Source organism: Strix uralensis, chromosome 7 (assembly GCF_047716275.1).
Source record: "Strix uralensis isolate ZFMK-TIS-50842 chromosome 7, bStrUra1, whole genome shotgun sequence".
In the NCBI taxonomy this organism is placed as follows: Eukaryota; Metazoa; Chordata; class Aves; order Strigiformes; family Strigidae; genus Strix; species Strix uralensis.
This window is the reverse complement of record NC_133978.1, coordinates 28,983,637-28,998,650: the sequence shown is the minus strand read 5'-3', so window position 1 is coordinate 28,998,650 and position 15,014 is coordinate 28,983,637. Positions and strand designations below refer to the sequence as shown.

Below are 15,014 nucleotides of genomic sequence, written 5' to 3'. Positions count from 1 at the left end.
GGCTGTTGGTTTAAAGTTTGGCTCACTGCACTGCCTGCCAGAATAAACGGAGTATTTTCAGACTGTTAAAAGGTCTGTTCTGTCTTTAAATATAAAAAGGAGATCCCAGCTCTTCCCCAAAGGTCTGTAAAGAGACGCTGGGATGGGAGCGTTTAGTCCTCTCCAGGAGCATGCTGTGGTCCCTGACGCTGTTTGCAGGCAGAGCAGCTGCTCCAGATGTGTGGAGAGCACAGCTCCAGGGCTAGCAGGGAAGCAGGGACTTGGAAACCAGCAGCGCAAATACGTGATGCAAGCATCGGAGCTGCAGCAGGGCAGCACAGCAGCCTGGCAGCCTCCACGGACCTTCTGGAAGGCAGCCCCAGGATCGGAGTTTGCTCTCTGCAGTGCTCTGTGCTGTAGCCAGACCCTCTGCAGCCAGGGGGAGGTGGTGTTGCCCTCCATTTCCAACCTGGAATGAGGAGAGGAGCTCAAGCATGGGCTCTCTTTTCAGCTGTGCCACCAACAAAGTCATAGACAGGTCATTTTGTGAAACCTCTGTACGATGAGGATGGATACTGCTGGTCTGCTTTTCTTGCTGTAAAGCCTTTTGAGACCTTTGGAAAGCACTGTACAGGAGCCAAATGGCTTTACGTGAGGTGCTGTAGGAAAATATCTATCTGCAGGTAACAGTTGTTCCTCCTGTATTGACCATCAATGGCCCATTTCTTTTATGTTGTCCTAGAAAAATATTGGCTGAATGCAGGTGACTGATGCTCGGGCTGTGTGCAGTTCCTAGTGATGGATGTCCTGATACGTGGGTGGGTGATATTTGCGGAGGATGAGATACATCACTTCCTACCCTTCCCACCCTCCAAGAACATGAGGGAGATGGTACTGCTGTGTGTCCTTGAGGGGAAGAGTTATATATGGAAAACATTTGGGTTGACTTAGTGTCCCAAAGAGAGAAGCTGCCAGAATAGAATAGACCTCAGCTGTATTTAATTTAAAATTTCTGTGATATACGTTCTACTTTTGATATCAAATCTCTGCCTCTTTCTTGTCGAACTGCTGCAAAGCCCTTGTTGCTTTACCCGGGAACAAGGTGACTCAGCTAAATGTCAAACACTGTCAAACTCTGTTAAATAAACTAGCTGCCATAATTAGAATACGCATGGCATTTCTGCAGCTGGAGCCGGGGATTACTGAAACGAATACCTAGCTATAAACTGTCTTAATTAAAAAACAGCAGGGCAGATGTTTGTACTTAAATCCTAGTTTTATGAATATGTTATGATCTTGCTTGCTTATTATGGACCTGATTCAGCCAAGCTGGAGTGACTCTGTGTGCTGGGTTCTGAGAGCCTGGGGTTTGCCTGTCCCACTTGCAGGCTTGGGCGACTTTCCCCCATCAGGTCTGGCTTAGGAAGTCAACGTATGCCAGCCTGTAGCTCCCATGTGTCAGCAATGCTATGGTGCTCTCCTGAAATAAAGGCATGATCTGAGCCTGGGATTTGAGGAGCCACCTTTGCAGGTCTTTTTGCCGTGGCAGAGGGTGTGTACAGACCTGGCTGGCCCGTTACCCATAGTGTGGTGGAGCCACAGCAGCAGCCCATGCAGCCGCTGCTCCGTAAGCAGAAGTAGGTGGTGGTGGTACCTGTATCTCCTGCTGCAGTGAAGGACTGGAAAGGAAGAACTGAGGGATGGCTGCAGCAGGTTGGGCCAAAGGGCCACCTAGCCCTGGCGGTGGCCAGCTGTGGGTCCTGAAGGAGAAGTGCAATCTCCCCCTTTCTACACCCTGACTGTTTAGCAGTCGCAGCAGGGGTTGGGGAATCCAGGATGCTGGGTCTTTTTCTGGTGTGGAGAAGGAGAAGAGAAGATACCTAAACCAAGAGATGAATGGCCTTTGGGACACCCTCCTGGTCTATCTATGATCATCTGGATGGCAGACAGGGCATGCAGAGGGTGTCACTGGGTGAAAGCAAACTCCCACGCCTCCTTCCCCCAGGGAAGGGGCTAACGTGTGCTCAGCCGTCACCCCAGTAGGATAAGGAGCACCACATGGCCATGTATCTGGAACAAGAGGCTGGACAGTCCAGGTCCTGTTGCTTGGGCACAGTCATGCTATGTCTCAGCTTACCCCACACAAAGCAGGGATGGTGGTGCACGATCCTGATTTATGAGAAAGACAAAAGTTGCCCCACTGCCCTGTTCAGCTCCCAGCTGTACATCTCTCTCCCTTCCACTGTCTGCACAGATTGCAAATTCCCTGGGTACTAGAAAGTATTTTGCTGCAGGTTTCATCCCCATCTGGGTGCAGATGCCTATGGCTTTGCTGACGTGTTATGTGTTGGCTGTGATTTTTGCTTTATGCACAGATGATAGCTCCCTTTGCACTCACCTCTGCTGGTTTGGGGTTGTTATGTGGTTGCACATTACTGGGAAAGGTGCCTCCCTGTTGGGGCAATCAAGCTTCAGTATTTGACTGTGCTGGAAGACTTTTACCTGTAAAAAACAAGGAAAGTGTGATAGAGTTCAGAGCCTCGCTCTCCAAGGAGAGACCGTATTGGGTTCAACAGCAGGAAAGTGCAGTTTTTCCTTCCTCTAGACACCTTTATCTTATTTTTATCAATTTCTTCATATATATTTTTCCCCCACTTCCCTCTTACACAAGTGAGGACTCTACAGCTTTCAGTGTCATGAAGAGGAGCAAGGAAATAATAAGCAGTGACAGGTAGTCCTGTAAAAGATGTTCGGTGGATAATTTTGTAGTTTTGTTTTACTTTTTGAGAGTCACTATCCTGCCTTCAGTTTTTCTGTGAGGTTTTGGGGGTTTTTTTACCATGCCAAGAGGACAAAACTGATCTTTTTCCTCCTCTTTCCCTATTTTATCTTATTTCCATGAGTTTTCCCTTTCTTCTCCCTGATTCTCCTTTTTACTGTTGGAAAAGTCTGCATCAGGGGAGGTGAGGCAGAAGAAAACCACATAAGAAACCCTGTTTGTGGGGTGGCCAGAGAGCATTTTTGTAGTTGGTGGTATGAAATTTTTGTTTGCAAGGATGGAGGGAGACTGTGGAAGAGTTAGAATAAAGTTTGCTGGAAAAACTCCTTTCTAGACCAAAGACGGTTTGTCACTGTAAGAAGACAGATGAAAAGTGCTCTTTGGATGTACCAGTGAGGCTGTTGGTTGAGCCCATTTGAAATGCACTGATTTCTCCATCACCTTTCCTGCTGCATATCTGAGGAGCGATCTTTAGAGTGTGAACTCAAAGCTTTGCTCCCTCCCTGTCAGATACTTTTATATCTGTATCAGCAGAGAGAAGAGGTTATGGATTTGGGCTCCCTATTTCAGGGATCTTGAGGTAATTAATGAAGGAACTGCAGCTGGAGAGAGAAGACTGGTCTGGTGAGCTTCTGAAGGTCATGGTGGCAAATACAAATGGCAAAGACAGGGCGATGTAACTCTGGGATTAAGTTTTGCAGTGGTTGACCCAAGACTCCAGGGCTTGCATTGTTCTTCATTTCTGTTGGCACTAAGTGGAAGAGCCATCCGGGCACAAAGCTGAAATTGGAGGGATGTCAATTTTTCTTTCTCCACCATGTCTTACAAAGCGCGGCCTTGGGGAAAATGCACTGCACGGCATGAAATCATCCCATCGTGCTGGCTACTGGGCTGCAGATCCCTGCTGTGGAGAGAGGCTTGGGCTTTCCATGGCACAGACGGCTGGGCAATGATGATGGCAGCCCCTTGCACTTTCTGCCCAGATTCCAGCTTGGTCCCTGCCTGGACTTCAAACCAGGTTTGACCCCCGCTGAAAAAACAGGAGGTTTTTGCATAGGTTGTGCTGGAAGTGGAAAATCCTCACATGGTGCCTGCTCTGCAGCTTCCCTGCTGCCTGGAGAGGGAGACATCCTGCTCAAGGAGACTGCTTTGTTTGCCTGATTTTCCTTACTCTTCAGAAGCTGAGTCCCATCCCAGGGGACCAGAGGGGTTGGTGCAGGCTGCCCTACCATCTTGGTCAGGCAGCTACAGAAGCAACACCCCAGCCTGGTTCCAGTCCCTGCCTCCAGCGCTTGGGAGACCCTGCCAGAGTGGCACCTTCTCTCTTCCTTTCTTTCCCACTCAGATTTTTTTCCTTCCTTGATTAGGGCGAGAAACCATCCTTTTCAGGGCACATGCTGCCAGCTGCATCCCGGTGCACTGGGAAGGATGCCAGTGTCGTGGGTGAGATGTCACCAGCCGTTGTCTGGCCACTCTGTGCCCCCGATGACCTGCTTTTCTCCCTGAGAAGAGAAGCGTGCCCCAGCACCATCTCAAAGGGGTCTCTGGGCCTTTCTCCTTCCTCGGCCCTGAGGCAGCAGGAACACATGGTGCGACTGCTGAGGCATTTTAAGGACAGGCAGAAAATACAGGGTGGCAGGAAGATCCCTGCAGGTACTGCAGGTTTGGCCCCGTTTTTTGCTTGCGAGCTGCGGCACATGGCTTGTGCCAGCGTCGGTGGGTGGGGAGTGGGGTGAGCTGCTCTGTGCTGGGAGGGCTTTGCCCGACTGCTTAATCTCTGGGCAAGGCTCCCGGTTCCCCAGAGAAGCCCCAGCCTCTCCTCCTCCCCCGGCCCGAGGTTTGCTGGCGGCTGTTCCCCCAGCAAAGCGGGAACCATGGGTGTGAGCCCCAGCCGAGCCTAGCCCCATGTGTGAGTCAGGAGGGCTGCGGGAAGGGAGAGGTGCGGTCACAGAGGGCGCGGGAGGCCATCCCAGCACCGCCCAGATACCTGGGGCTGGCGAGGGGTGCCGGCAGGCGGGGAGCGCTGGTGGCGGGCGGGAGCCTCCCCATTTTGCACAATGCAGGAGGATGGGGAATAACATCTCGCCAACGCTGGCCGGGACCTTTCTTGCCTCCGTTTCTGCCGCTCGTGGGCTGCAGTGGGGAAGGAGATCCGCCAATGAACTGCATTCCAGGTGGATATGTCTGCTTTTTGGTTTCGGTTTGGTGTGTTGGGGTTTTTTTCTCCTGCCCTTTCCAGTGTTGTTTCTGGGGAAGAGGAAGCTGAGGAGAAAGGCTTGAGCAGATTTGCAACAGCAGGATTTTGTCCATGGTGATGAGAGCAGCTTTTTTTCCTCTCGGTTGTGTGTATTCCAGCTTTGCTCCTTTTGTTTTGCTGCGGGCTGGAGGAGAAACAGCATTTTGTTCAGAGATCTTGGGCAGTTACTCTTGCGCTGAAACAGAGATGACGACCTCATCCTAACAACCAGCACCGCAGTGACCTTCGGATCCAGGAGTTCACGTTGCACCTGCGTAAATCAAGGAAAATTAGGATGTTGCCACGTGTAATTTTGTCAAAGGTGCTGCATTTCAATGGCAGTCAGTGCATGCACGGTATTTCCAATATTTATTCTGCCCACCTCAGGAGTCAGGGGGCATGGTGACTGTAAGGAGCATGCTGGCTGAGGAGAACCCTTAGAAATTTCTGAGATATTCTTATTGTAGGCTATTTTTTCCTTTGGAGAGCTGGTTGCTAGCTGGGCATTTAAAGGGAAATGCATTCCCTGTCCTAATTCTTAGATGGATTTTATGTGCAAAAATATATTTAATTTCAGATTTGTTTTCCATTTTTGATTATCCTCTCCTGAAGCACTCTGAGCCAGGGCAACAAGCTGTTAGTAAGTGATTTTAACTTTTCTCTGGAGTCGTTTTGAATTCCTGACCTACACAGAAATGAAGTGTTGCAGCAGTTCAGAGCCAGTCAAAAAGTAGCTTAAAGAGTAAAAAAAGGAGAGATCAGACAAAATTATCTTTATCTTAGATCCAGTCATATCTTTTTAGATTAAAATATGAATTAAGTTATCATAAATGGCATTCCTTTAATATGCAGCTGTAGTCTTGCAGGGGAGATTGGCACACACACAGAGTCTGAGATATCTGGTTTGCTGAGCCTCACCTGTATAACATAACCGAGATATTCTGCTGGGCTTTTCTGAATATGAGGCAGCAAACTTTCTCAGGTGGAGAAAGAGGGGCTCTGCCCCCCATCCCCTTCCACCCACCTGCAGTAAATCAGCATCACAGTCCCCTGTCCCCACCTCAGAGGAACTGCCAGGGGTGAGGAGGTGACCCATGGCACTGCGGCATGCGATGCCGGGGGCTTGAACAGCTATGGAGAGCTTTTTGGGGACCACTCCATAATGCAATATAATTTCCGTTTAGTATACATATTTTCAGTTTTCCTGCCTGTTCTTTGAAAGGGGAAAGTGCCTCCAAGTTTAAAATGAACTTATATTTGAGCCAGGGTAGTATGTTAGCAAGATGGCTAACAGGTCCTTGGCTTGTTTCCACTCCAGTTTGTTTAGGATTTGGGTGATGCCGAGCTTCTGGTGAGCTGCTCTTCAGCAGCTCCTATTGTTTGAGAAAGCGCTTTCTATTGTTTCTTTCTATTTTCTGCCTTGCTAGGAGAGCTGTTGCGGAAAATTCATCTCCTGTCTCTCACAAGAGGAGAATGGATTTCCTGTCGGCTCTGGGCTTGAAGGGAAAGCAGGGGCTGCCGGGAGGAAGTGGCTGTTCCTTGGCGGGGCGGCAGGAGGATTGATGATTTCAAGGGGGGCAGGCAGGCGTCTTATTTTCTTTGGGCTCCGTGAAGATATTTTTAGGGTTTAAGTCTTTTCTGGTTGAAAGATGAAGCTGTCAAGCATGAGGTCATAGGATGCCCTTAGGCTGCTTCCTATTGAAGAAGCTGTGGAAAAGGCAGCTGCCAGTGACTGCCAGCTTTCAGAGCTGCCCACCGAGGAAGGGGCTGTAATGAGTCCCACGTAATGGAGTGCAGGGGGGGCTTTTGGTTCTGCATGCTGAGCCTGTTTCACAGGTGTCATCAGGCCTTCTGGAGGTCTTCGGGCATTAATGGGGCATGAGCCAAAGGCCTGATTTCGTTACAAAAGGGAGAAAAAGGAGGGGAAAAAAAGATGCTGGCATCTGCCCAAGTACCTGGTCCTCTTCCCTCTCTTTTAGTCTCTTCTGAGTCCTTTCTCAGTGTACAGATCCAAAATCCACGAGCCAGCAGCTGAAACAAGGGGCTGGAATAGGAAAAACCTACAGAATATTTTCCTGGGGCTTTTACCTGCTCTTCTCACATAGGTTAAGAGCTGGTATTCTGTTCAACCAGAAACTACCTCTGGGCAGAAAGCAGCATATGCAGAACATGACATACCTCTCATTACATCATGTGAGTCTCCTAATGAGAGTTTTGTAATGATCAAACCACAATTTCAAGGGAAAGCAAAGAATGGAAGGGGGTTTTGGTTTGGTTTTGCTTGAAGTCAGAGCTAATGGGGATTTTTTTTTTTTTTTTTTTCCTACAGCGCTCCATGCTAGAAAGAAAAGGCCAGGGCAGGTTTTCAGTGCTGTATAGCTGCTTGGACTCCTTGGGGAAATATACAGACGTTTTTACTCAGAAATTAGTTGGATTTTGATTCTTGTTTTTAAAGGCAATAAATAAACACGATTATAGACTTGAAAAGCAGTTTGAGCTGCATTGGGCTCGTCGTTTCCTCAGGCAGCCATTCCAGATGAGTGTACCCTCTACTACTATAATTACTTTTTAAAAATAACTCTGCAAGTCTGTAATCTAAAGTGGGTGGTATGTAGCAAGTCTGAGAGCATTCTGCATTCAACCCACAGGCTGGGGAGAGGGTGGCTTTATATAAGGGTTTGCTTGTCTTCATCTCTGGGTTGAAATCTGACTTTTTCCCACAATCCATCAACAAATGGCCCATATAATGAAAGTGCTTTTTAACATGGGAGTCGGCTTGCCAGGGACTCGGATGGCTTTGCAGCCCCACAGACTCTACATACTCCCTCTGGATGCTACTTCTCTGCCTGATCTTGTCTGTTCTATTCAGATTTAAACTGCCTAAGGAATAGAGGAGAACGGAGCCCAGCTGAGCTTTGCAGCTAAATAATAGTCTTAGACCTCTGTTTGAATCTGTTTTCAGGCCGCTTTACCTTTTGGCTGGGCCAGCTGGTTTATTTATATACTCACATGCTTAAAATAGGTTATGATTTTTTTTTTTTCCTGTGGATTGGAAACAATGAACCTGGGTATCTGCTGCTTGATCGCAAGTGATTTCTCCTGCTTTATTCTCCCTATCGATTAAGCTTTTTGTGTTCTGATGTTCTTAAGTGTGGTGTGTTTGCAGACCTCCCTGCTCCACAATGCAGCTACTTTCAGGCTCTCATGAACACATTTGTCCTTACTCATAAGGGGATCTTTATACTCAGGAGCAGAGTGAGGGGATACCACAGGCAGGGATTTGCCAGACTGAATCTATTTCCACTATAATGAAATAACCCATGGCAGTGTCTGCCCCCTCTGTGATTTTTTTTGGAGTTGAGGTCCTGTTTAATGGGAAAGCTGAGGTGGAGAGAGGGAAATAACGTGGGAATTAGAAAGAGGAAACCAAGGGTAGGTAGATGAGGAAAAGAAAGTAAGTCCTAGAAGTGGGAAATTCAATCCTCTTGAGCTTCTTCCATTCAGAGAGGTGCTAATACGGGCCCCAGGCTTGTACTCAGGATGGAGGTAATTAATGTTTGCTCTCAAATTTCCTTGGGTCTGAAGTTAAGCACTTTCACCATGTCATTTTCTATCAGGGTTTTGCCACCTCTAAATAAAGAGCAGAAAATTACATTCCGTCTGCTTTTACATCCTAAACATCGGCAAGTTCAGACTTGCAGGTTCCTTCTCATATTCAGGGCTCTGAACAGCACAGGGCTGACCTGGTATAAGCAAAGCATTTGCAATCTGGTTTGGCCCTTGATGGTGTTTTATTGGAGGTGTTCGGGCTGGTGGGCAGACTTTCACTTTTTCACTGAGTGCACTGTTAGATGTGATTCCCACCAAATTCTTGCAGCTGTTCCCATCAAACACAGGATAGCTTGGTACCCTCTCAGGCAAGCAGTAAAACCCTCAGACCAGAGTACAGGGTAAAGGCATTTGTGCCTATTCCCACTAGGCAATGGCGTCACTGCTGGTCTATTTAAATCATTAGATGTAGGGAACAGAAGGGAAGATACTCCTATCTTAATCCCAGGTCCTACAAAACAGAGCAAATGCAGAATTGTGTGTTTAGCAGATTTCCTCTTGGGAAGAGAAGTCTCCTATAGATAATAATCCTTTTAGCAACATCTCTAGTGAACAAGGCTTTGTCCAAAGAACAAAGAAAAAGTCACAAGCTTGAAATATGCCTGAATTTCCTGAGTGCACTCGCCGCTGCGTGCAGGCAGGAAGTTGTGTTAGTCTGGTTTGGATGTTTGCTCTGAAGTGGCATAAACAGAGTGTTGGGTCTCCTGGGATCCTGATCTGATCTGTGGACCAGGGGTTGGGGGTCCCTCCAAGCTGCAGCTATGAGAAGTTCTACCATAGTTATGCAGCTCTGTGCCCATGTTCCTGACTGCCCTGTCTCCCCTCTGGCCAAATCCATCCTCTGAAGATCCTGGGTAGATGCAGGAACTGGCAGCAGAGATGAGCGGTGCAGCCACAGTAGACCCAGCACATGCGGGTGTTAAGCTGCCAGCCAGCAGGGAACTCATTTCCTGCACAATTATGAAAACAGCTGATCTGTGACATTTTAAGAAGGGGAGAAAATACAGGGCAGGGGAAGGAAGGCCCCGGCTACGTAAATATTTACTTTTGCACAATGTCCCAGCCACCCCCTTCTTCCAGGGGCTGGGAGAAGAAGGGGTTGCTTACTACTGGCTCTGGTATGTGGTGACAGGGGATGGGACAGCCACCAGTGGGCTGCCCGCAGCTGGAAGGAGCATGCTCTCTGCCAACCAAAAGTTGCTCTGCTGGAGTGTGATACTGCCCTGCTTGACTCCCCTGCTCCCTGGCATCCCACAGCCAGGGATGTGCAGCCGGACCACCAGGAGCTTTCTTGAACCACCTGCCTGGGCTTCTCTTCCTGCTCCTTGGTCTTGCTGTAACAAAGCCAAGTTAGTGAGGTAGCCCTATATCCCTGCTCCTTCCCAGAGAGCAACCCTGGGAAGGGGGTTGGAGAAATGAAGGCACGAAACTTTCAGGGTAGTGCTCCTGCAGGCAGATGGGGTGTCCAGGATCTGAGGACTGCAACATCTCATGTGAGGCCACCACCACATCACATGCCCACCGCCAGCCAGGTCTGGAGCAGATGTGAGCCATGTTGTATGCAGAGGAGGCATTTGGAGACCTGACGGAAAAAGACGCTCAGACACAGGTCAAAAAAAGACCCTCAGAGATGGGGAAAAGATTTTCTTTCGATCATGGCATTGTTCAACCTGTGGTATAACTCCAGTTTTCAATTTCTTTCCCTCACCCTAGACAAAAATGTTATTTTTTCCAGCCCTGTCAAAGAGAGGGTGAATTGACGCTCTCTGGTCTATAAATGCTGCTCAGTTGTCCTTTTATTAGTCTTGCTCAGCCCGGGTGGCTGGTGTAGTGCCATGCAGATGCTGTGTACATTTGACACAGTATCTGACTGCAGGGGCAGCTCCGAAGTCCCTCCCGTGTGTACTCAGTGGGTGGAGGGCAGGCTGCGGTGTGCTCTGCCTGAGGTCCAATTAGTCTGTGTTTGTAGCCAGGATTGCACCATCTAAGCCATGTTTCTGCAGTATGGCAGACTGCGAAGGTTGTGTCAACACAGGGGAACCTGTATGTAGGGAGATTCAAAGAGTCCCAGTAATAGTGACACTGATCCACTGGTGGGTCTTGGCATATTCTGCTCTCCCAGTGGTGTCTATGAAACCAGAAGAGTTGGAATAGGTGGGATTCAGAGATTTGTTTCATGCAAGTGGTTGATGTGGTAACAGAGGTACCTCAAGCCTGTTCCCCTCCACCCCATTCATCAAGGAAATATTGGCTAAGCTCACTCCCCAGGACATGCCCCATCACTCAGTGAATAAACACAAGGGATTTGTGTTGTGGGTTAATTCTGCTGCTGAAAATCAAGCCCCATCTGTGGTCAGATGACATCTTTTTTCTTGGAAAGAGACCAAGGTTAAGAAGACAAGGAAGGCAGGTTAGTTAAAATATGTCAGAGTCTCTTGAGTGTAAGTAAAGACTATAAATAAAAGCCTTTTAACTTTGAAAAGAATTTTAGAGTGATATGATCAGGTTCAATTTAGTCCAAATATTGCTTTATGCTATTAAGCTGTTATCAGGTTTTGGTTCAATTGCAATAGTTTTATGGCTTCAGTGCAGTGGGAACAGTTGCAGCCTTTATGCAAGGAAAGCATTTCCCCTGAAACATTTGCAGTGAAGACTGCTGTATTGTGCAGGAACCTGGGAGTGAAACTGCCTGGAAACGAATAGCCGGGGAGGTGACCTTCTCTAGCTCTTTTCTTTCTCCATTCCAGAGTAACTACACAATCTAAGGATTTGTACAGTGAACAATGAGGGTTTTAAAATGAGGTTTAGTTTTACATTCATTGCATTCATTAATGAATCTTCAAACTTAGTAATAAAAGCTGGACATTTTTGCTTATTTCCTCTTAAGCTGCAAGCATGTCTGATTCAGCAGCGTCTTGAGATGATTTGTCAGGATGAGAAAATAAGTCATATCCCTCTTCCTTTTGGGATTAATAGGGAACTAGAATAATCCTGTACCCATAATATTATTTCAGTTGGGTTTGCATAGTAGCCTGAAAATGGTTATACTTAATGCAATGTTTTGTAATGATGTTTCATCCTTTGAAGTTAGGTTAATTCATGTCACAGTGTCAGAGCTGCACAAATAGTAAAACACTTTTTCCCTCCCCAGTTTTTCTTAGCTAGCCCTCATTTTCAGATCCAAGTTTTACTATGGTTGATTAGAAGTGAGTGGATATTAATGGTGTTTCTGCAGATATTCAGCACTTATCACAGCCAGAAAAGTCCCATTTCACATTTGGTATATTTACATGTCAGTGTGACAGTGGGTTTAGGAAGATCCTGGTGTTTCTAAGGAGTCTTGCTGTGTGCAGACCTGTGCTCAAAAGCTCTGCAGAGCATGAGTAATTTCACCAAAATCACTGTAGCTGACCCTGTCCCTGAGCCAAGGTTTTCCACACGCATCTGGACTCTTATTTCTGGCTTACATTAGAGAAAGCGAGAGAAATCAGGCCCCCTGTAATTACTTACAAGCTGCGAGCTAGGCACATATGTAAATATTTTCAGGGTCACAACTTAGCTCTTTATTTTTAATATACTTTGTTATTAGTAATCATTTTTGAAGAGATTGAAAATCCCACCCATAAGTTTCTTTAGCATCAAGCCTACTCAGCCTTGACCTCTGCTCCCGGTGGTATCATTGGATTTACTGTTGACTTCAGCAGGAGCAGCCGCAGCGGGTCTGAGTGCTTTTGAAAACCCTTTCCCTGTGTTTTTCTGTATAAAGCCCATCGCTGTAGCTGCCAGATTATATGACACTAGGGTTTAAAATAACTTAAGAATGAAATCAAACTGATAAGAAGGCTAAGATGTAATAAAGCTAAGCAAAGTAAATTTGCTTTCTTTCTAAGACAAAGTGACTTTCACAAGGTTTTAATTTCCTCTGGCCCGAGTGGAAAACCAATTGAATTTGGTTCATTCTGTGCGTGCATGCTGGGCATGTGTCAATACTGCTCCTGTGGAGTCCCGGAGATGACGTCCCGCACCCACCACCATGCATGGGCTTACCCTGCGCATGTGGGAACAGGTGAGGGTGGCTGGAGCCCACTTAGGGGCTTGTTTTCAATTTCTCTCTGTCCTCCAACCATTGGGTGCAATCTTGGGAATCATCATTTAAGCCCATGTTTAGTCATTAATTCTGACTAAGACTCATCCCTGGTTTTCCCCACTGCCAGAGGTGCTTTACAAATAGAAAACAGAAGATCTGGGGACTCAGGTGGGATATAGAGGGTCGAAATTTATGCCCGGACTCTGTTCATTTTTTTAATTGGGGAAAAAAAAGAGACAAACTAGAATTGCCATATCGCCCTGTGGCGTTAAAAGAATAAATCCATAAAACATTTTGTAGCACTCAAACAGTGCAGCACTAAAGTCCTCTGTAAATACCTATGCCTGACTGGTGCCTTTATTGCCGTGCTTAAAGCCTCCACGCTCACATCTGTTCACAGATGTCCTCTGGAGCAGGGTGGTCTCTTGCTGTAACAGTGATGATGAATGTTTTGCTCTTATGGATTAGATTATTCCTCACCAAGTTGTTCTCTGTTTCACTGAGGGTCAGCTATACTCATCATCTGTTAGGATTTTCTCCCCTGCCCCCCTCCACCCCCTTTTTTTTTTTTTTTTGCAATTAAACCAGATCCTTTATTCTGTGGTGTCAGCAGATAGGAGCATTCCTCCAAGCAGCCGTGAAGACAAAAACGTGCGGGCAAGGGTGTTGCCTCTCTCTGCGGCTTTCTGCTCCTCTTCTCCCATCGCCAGCTCCCTGTGCGTGGTGCTCGCTCCAAGAGGTGGTTGTGTCCTTTCCATACCGTCCATTCCCTGGTTCACCTCCCCTTGAAACGAGAGCCTAGATGTTGTAATCCTCTGGTAAGCCCTAAAACTGGCAGGACTTTTGTGTTTGTTTCCCTCCTCCTGTTTTATTTTCATAAGCCTATAGATTGACTTTATTTCTCTTAAAGGTTTCTAGGCTGGGAGACTGCTATTCATCTGCTTTTAATTAAAGCAATATAGGGAATTAGGCCCTTCACGGGGGTGGTTCTAGTGATGGCTATGAATGTTTTTGTTAGTTTTCCTCCCTTCTGAGAAAATGCTCGGAAATGTGAGTTGGAGCTTAAGCTAATTATTGGGGAGTAAAATTACTACATTATGGTGAAATTATCTTTGTAAAGGAAAAGCTGTTTCTTGGCTGCTGCCATGTGCAGTAGCGTAACTAAGAGAGGATGGTCCACCGCTGCATCCACAGAGGACAGGAGGGTGGCAGGTGTAAGGAGGGAATATGAATTGGGGCATCAAAGGGCTGAGGCAGTTGGTGGGGCAGTGCAGGGTGATCTGTGGCTTCTGTGGTATGGTGTGAAGGAGGGGAGGTGGTGGGAGCCCAGTCTCTCCTCCTGGCAGTGCCTGGCTGCTTCCCACAAGAGTGATTTGGATTAGGTTGCCCAAGGCACAGTTTTTCTTGACTTTGGTAAGAGTGTAGGGCTGAGAGCTCAGGGGAAGAGCAGTACTTAGCACTCCAGGTGATTTACAGTCTCTCACTCCCATTTTGTCCTCCTTCAAAGCAGTAGCTTGAGCTCATAAAACACAGCCTCATGCAAACAGAGGCTGGTGCAGACAGGGTATAGGAACCTCCCATTGGCATATGGGGATCACAGACTGGACTTTTTGTGGATCTTGGGGATGGCACCAAAAGCCTCCTTCCCAAGAATGTGATTATTTTGGGTGAGCAAGCAAAGGATCTCATGAGCAGGTCCTAGGCTGACCTAGGGAAGCAGCTGGCTTTTCCGCCTGGAGTGTTCGAATTATTTCAGGATAGTTTTACAGCGTGAAAGGCTCCAGCAGGAAACTTTCAGAAGAGCCCAAGTGTCATCTGACCCCAGCTCCTGTTTTCCAAAGTGTCACTGTGTTCGTGGTGTGTGTTTGTGTGTGTGTGTTTGGAAATCTGACTTCTGTTTCAAATTGGTTAGCTATTTTAATACAATGGAAGGAAAGCTATTACCCTGAGTGTCAAGAGCATCAGTATGCTTGCAGAAAAACCTGTATTTACCCATGGGTCCTTGGGGAGAGTGGATAATCTTCTTCAGTCTCATTAACTGCTGTCTCTTGCTTCTGTCCTTCTTGCATGGTGCTTGTTTCTGGCACAAGGATGCAGCTTCTCTTGGCTTCCTCAGCCCCTTGAGCCACATGTACGTCCTTCTGATGCTGCAGAGTAGCCAGCACGGGTGTTTGTGTCCCTTTCTGAAGTCCTTTGGGTCCATCTCAATGTCAGTATGTGGTGAAGGGACTGTTCCTGCCATGCACCTCTCTTTTCTTCTCTCGTCTATAGCCTGAAATGGTTTGCTGTCCCCCAGAGGCTCACTGATGCCACATATGTTTCGA

At 47.3% G+C, this 15,014-nt stretch overlaps 1 protein-coding gene across 3 annotated transcripts in view; it reads left to right on the top strand.

Moving 5' to 3' along the window:
* The window catches only part of SH3PXD2A (SH3 and PX domains 2A), a 258,532-nt gene that overhangs the window by 77,663 nt on the left and 165,855 nt on the right, over positions 1-15,014 (top strand). The window lies entirely within an intron of this gene.